The sequence below is a fragment of the Mustela nivalis genome (assembly GCF_964662115.1).
Source record: "Mustela nivalis genome assembly, chromosome: 9".
In the NCBI taxonomy this organism is placed as follows: domain Eukaryota; kingdom Metazoa; phylum Chordata; class Mammalia; order Carnivora; family Mustelidae; genus Mustela; species Mustela nivalis.
In genome coordinates this window covers 93,325,020-93,331,019 of record NC_139028.1, presented here as the reverse complement: position 1 = coordinate 93,331,019, position 6,000 = coordinate 93,325,020, and positions in this window count along the sequence as shown.

Here is a 6,000-nt window from a genome sequence, read left to right as displayed (position 1 = left end):
GGAGCATGTGACTCTTGATCTCAGGGTTGTAGGTTTGAGCCCCACATTGATTGTAGAGTTTGCTTAAAAATAAAATCTTTAAAAAAAAAAAAGAACTAAAAAGGACCTTTGGAAATGAAAATAAAGTCATTGAATTAAAAAAGACAAAACAAAACTTCAGGGATGGATAAAATTGTTGCTTATACACCGTTGGAGAGAGAATAGGTGAACTCATAGCCAGATCTGAGGAAATTACCTGGAGGGCAGGGTAGAAAGATTAAGAGATGGAAAATATATACTGGAACTTGGGCTGTGGGGGGTAGAAAAAGATGACCTCATTTATGTCCAATAATATTTCTAGAAGGAGAAAATAGAAAGAATAAGAGAGAAAATACTTGCAGAGATAATGACTGAAATTCTTGCTAGACTGAAAAAAAAAACCCACCTCATTAGATTTAAGAAACATATCATGTTCCTGTGAGAGAAAAACAAAAATAAATCTGTGCCTAAATACATCATAATGAGATTAGAGGACACCAAAGCCAAAGAGAAGATCTTCAAAGAAACCAATTACAAAAGGCCAATATTACAAGAAAAGGGGGAATGGAAAAAGAAAGGAAGACAAAAGGGAAAAACTGAAATGTACAACCTACTCTTTGGTGTTAGATCTATTTTTGAGCAGTGGCCGCATCTCTTTGACCTTAACCTCTTTGAGCCTTACTTTCCACATCTGTAAAATAAATATTCCATCCAAATTTATCATTGCTAATTCTCTGTAAAATGCCCAACACAAAGACTCCTTTGTTAGTATGTGTTCAGCAAAAAGGAGTTATTATTGACAGAAGTCATTTCCCCATGATACAAATTCCTACAGCATAACCCTGCCCATGAACCCAATCTCAGGATGAAGAATACTTAAACGTATGTCATATTACAGAGAACAGGTGTCATCTTTGCTGTAAAAACACCAAAACAAAACAAAGCAAACAAATAAAACAACCCCTCCCCCAAAACCCTAAGCTTAAACCACCATCATGGGACTCCCTCAACCTTCCAAGATAAGCTTTAGAGATCGAACCTCCCTGCAATCTTGTCAGCAGGACATCTTCAGAATTACTGTAAAAATCTCTCTTTTGTAGCTTTCCTTGTCTTCGAGACTCTCCTAAATTCAAAGAGAAACCCAAGACCAGCTTGTAAGCCTTCCTTGACCTCCCTCCAGAGCAGCTTACAAAGGCGTGTTACAAGGTCTATAGTACTTTCCTTTGTCCCAGCCCTGATCACATATTGTCTCTGCTCCATTATGTTCCAGCTTCCTCAATAGACTCCAGGCAGCTTGAAGGCAAGCCCCTTACCTATCTTGCTCACCGCCAAATCCTTAGTCCATGACTTGGAACTTTTTAGGAGACACTTAACAAGTTATTGCAATGTCAATAGAAAAGAAATTGGGATTTAGGGATGGAACTCATTTACAGAGTTGCTGTACATAAACAGATGGTATTTTTCTAGAGTTGAAAGGGATTCTAGAGAACATCAGGTCTTCCCATGGCTTTTCCAGATGGGAAAAATGAGGAGTTCATCAGTTTGTCTGAAAGTCTAGGGCTATTTATGAAATGGTGGAAATCAGACTCAACTCCAGCTTTGCCTGTTCCCCAATGGTACTGCTTATATTCTATCCTGTTACCTTCATGACCAAGATCATGGCTGCGTAAGTGAAAGAAGCCAGGCACAGAAAGACAAATGATGCCCAATTCCACTCACATGAAATATCTAGATGAGGTAACTACATAAATACAGGAAGTAGATGAGAAGTTACCAGAGGTTGGGAAAGGAGGATTGAGGAGTTATTGCTTAATGATGACAGAGTTTTTTTTGGCCTGATGAACATGTTTTGGAAATAGATTGCAGTTTGGCTGTACGACGTCGATAATGGAATATCACTGACTTGCACACTTACAAGTGGTTAAAATGGCAAACTTTATGTTATGTATATTTTATCACAACTAAATAAAAAAGAAAAAAAAAAAGATCACAGCTGTGGTAATAACCCGCTTGCCTTGCTTCTCCAGGTCATTTGTAGACTGGGGACACATTCTTTAATGAGCATTTAAAAACATCATTGAGGGGTGGGTGTAAACAGGCGGAGATAATGCATGATGTAGGACCATCAAATTAAAAGTGACATTTCTCTATTATTAACCCACAATTTCTCAGCAAAGGAAAAGCTCTAAGCTGGCACTGGAAAAATGCCAGGTCCATAAGCTATTTAATTTTTCTGGATAGGGTGTAAAATAACTGCGAAAACCATAAAAGGTACCATATGGCGCCAAAGAAAGGGGAGGGGGAAAGAGTTCTTTCTTGTTGTTGTTATTACTCAATGAACAATTAGTTCTCTATTCTCCCAAACACATTAAGGTGCTATTAAGAGAAAAATTTCAGAAGTGTCAAGAAGACATATCCTAAATGGAAAGAAAGTTGAAAAGATAAATAAAATGAGCATTCTGTTAGCTATATTTGGTGGAGTCCCGCAGAGAAAAAATCTTCCGGCTAGGCAGCATCGAGACATAGTTTATTAATGTAGTTTTCCCCCACAGCAGGACATAGAAAGAGAAATTGGTAAAACAGTCACATTAAAAAATTATGACTCCTACATCTGATCTTTATGAATACACAGAAAAGAAACTGTCCTCTTGAGTCGTCCTTGGGCCTTCACAGAGATGCGAAGATTTTTTCCCCCCTCCTAAGCCCTATAACAGCACTATTTGCTCATGTGTGGTTGGAACAGACTGCAAGTTACTTCCCACCTTAAAGGAATCTCAAAGGTGTTTATAAGCAGAACTTAGGGAAGATTTTGTGAAGTCCTTCCAATTCTATTTTGAAAGAAAGCGCTTCAGTCTTCTGTTTTTAAAGAGCATGCAAAATTGAAGTCTGTATTCCCTTTGGGGAAAAATTGTAGTCATTGATAAATCGGTTATAAATGGAATTTCTCTGGAATCTTCGAGCTGGAAGGGAGCTTACCCATCCTCATCTAATCCAGTGTTTTCCAGTGGGTAGTCTATGCCCCACTCATGAGTTACGAAATCTGTTTAGAGGGTCACAGCTAACACGGGGAAGTAAAGCGAGAGGAGGGTTAGAAAATATTGAATTGAATATCAAAAGCATTTTGTATATACTGTTGTGAGAAAACTTTTGTTTCCGTTGTATGCCTGTGTGTGTGTGTGTGTGTGTGTCTGTGTCTGTGTGTGTACATGTTGGTTCACAATGTAAAGTGTGTGCCTTGCTGTGAGTTCTGGTCAGAAAAAAATGGGAAAGTCACCGATGTAATCCAACACTTTCTGTCCTAGGTAAGACACCTGGAACCAGAGCGGGGAATTGACTTTCTCAAGTGACATGTGAGTGAAAAGTAGACCGGACTCCCCTTTCTCCTTCACTCCTAATTCTGCCAACTTTACACCATCTGGCATCAGTGGGTCTGTGAGATGGAGAGGTGTGTGAAGGGACACATAATCCACGCCTGGGCTTGGACGATCCACATACTGGATGGCTCAGAAGGTGCAAAATTCCCCCAGCTCACTGCAGCCTGGAGTTGAAGAGCCACATGAGAAACAGAATCACAGCCTCCCTGTGAAAAAAGAGGGGGTGCCTGTGACCGCTCACATAGAAGACATTCTCGGAAAGGAGACAACCAGCTGACAACTGTGGGCTTTAGGTAATTCCTGCCAGACTCATGCTCTCTGTCTGGTCTTCCTGAGCGAAAATAGAAGCCTGCAGAAAGTGTTCTATGACTGCAAAGCTAAAGCAGGATTATGAAAGAGGATCCTGCCTGGGACTCAGATGCCTCTGATTTTGACTTAGAGGAGAAAACTATCTCCCTCACCAAGAAACAAACTCTAACATTGCATTTACTATGAGCCAGGCATGGTTTTGAGAATATTACATTTAATACACGTAATCAACCTTTAGGTCTTCGAGGACTCTCCTAGCTGCAGCCCTAGGCAGAAGGTTAAGAGTTGAGATGTGTTACAGTAATGGGTTTTTCTTCCTGATACGAAGATGGGAGGGCGAATACTCTTTTTTGGGGGGGAAGGAGGGGAAATGAGAAAGCATTAGAGGGGGAAGTTCAGAGGGAGAAGCAGACCCCCTGCTGAGCAGGGAGCCCGATGCAGGACTCGATCCTGGGACTCCAGGATCATGACCTGAGCTGAAGGCAGTTGCTCAATCAACTGAGCCACCCAGGCACCCCAAATACTCTTAATAGTGTAAAACGATGTCACTGACCGAGGGAATTAATCAATAGTCAAATCTAGGGAGAAAAGGTCAACTGCCTACTTTCTCTTGGCTGGAGGAATTGGGAGGATTTTTCTTGCAAAGAATCATCACTTTTTGATGCTTTCTAGAAGGGGTGATGAATCTGTAACAAGTCATTTACTTAAAAAATATTACCCTCCTGTATCTGTAGGATAGTTGCATCTGCTTGGGTGCAAGAAACCACAGTCTCAGGCCCATGTAGAGATCAACCCTGCGCCCTTGGCCTCATCCAGTGCTTTGCATAGTGGCGGGAGACATTCCTCCGTACTTTGTTGAATTCATTTATTACCACACTTCAAACACTGAACCTGACCTTGGAAACTGCTAGGTTTGGCTTTGATGATGAAAATTAGTTGAGGTTTACTGAGTGTAAGAAGGGCAAGAGGTTTTTGAAAGATGAAGAGGAAGTGGGTTTTTTTTTTTTTTGAAGGACCCATTACATTCCCCTTATGGTTTATACGTTAACATTAAATCCCACAATACTCTGATCGAATTTCCATTTCATAGATGAGGGAACTAGGTTAAATGATTCGCTGAGAGTAAATAGGAAAGGGACAGAATTCAGAATATAGTTTGCCTGCAGAATCCATTACTCTTCACATCATGCAGCAGCCTGAAAGTTTTGGGTGGATTTTTTTTTTTTCATCTGAAAAATGATTTAGCCCTAGCAGTATTCACTGACATGGCAAATCTTTAATTGATCTTTCCATGCCATAGCCTACTGAGTCTCCAAGAGGAATAGCAACAGTTAAAGCCTATTCTCTGTAATTAAGTCTTGGTTCCCTTACCAACTCCACCATGTAATTAAACTTATTTCTCGAACAGGCAGCTATGGTTCACTAAAGAATCCGAGAAGAGCCATTTAAATTATGCTTAGTTTCTTGCTTTGGGTTAATGGCCAAGTCTGGGCTTGGAACTGAAGTTTAAGAGGAATGTAGGGAATGTTGCTGGCCCAGAACGTACCAGTGTTGATTCTACTCAGGAGTCGGCATGTATTTCCTGTGCAGTCTGTGAAACTTATTCTTGCTCATTGTTTTCCTTGATGAACATGCTGGGCAAAAATGCAGGTTGCTAAATATTTATCCTTTTCTGGGAGCAGCTTGGGGTGACTCAGGCAGCAATTCTCATATAGTTATTAATCATCAGAAATGGAAAACTTTTCTTTTTGAAAGGTGTAATTATCAAAGGTCTCACATGAATTATGCCTTGAAAAAAAAGATACTGCCCCTATCAATACATTCTGTGGCTGTGCTAATGAAAAAATTCGGCTTATCCCACAAAGTTTATGGACATTTTTTTTTTTTTTCAGTTGAAATAAGATTTGGCTTAGCATCAGGCACTGAAAGCGTAGGAATGGTATTAAATGCTGAAATCATACAGGCTATATTGTAATGTGAAAAATTACAGGGGATTTTGGGAAGGGGAACCCACAGAGATTCAGTTATCTTCAGGAGTCTATAAAACCCTAGGCTTCAAATGCACATCAAATAAATAACGGTTATAGTAACCAAAAGTTGAGTTAGAAGTCATTAAATAAAAATAAGATAATAGGCAAGAGCCCTTGGACCCAGATATCAAATAAAGCGTCAAGATAAAACACCAGTGGGTTGTAAAACACAAACCAAGCCCTTCTCCTCTTCCCCCATGGTTCGAACAGGAGCTTTAAGACAATCCAAAAGTATTTTCTAAGTTTGCAGTCCCCACACTGTGAGGATT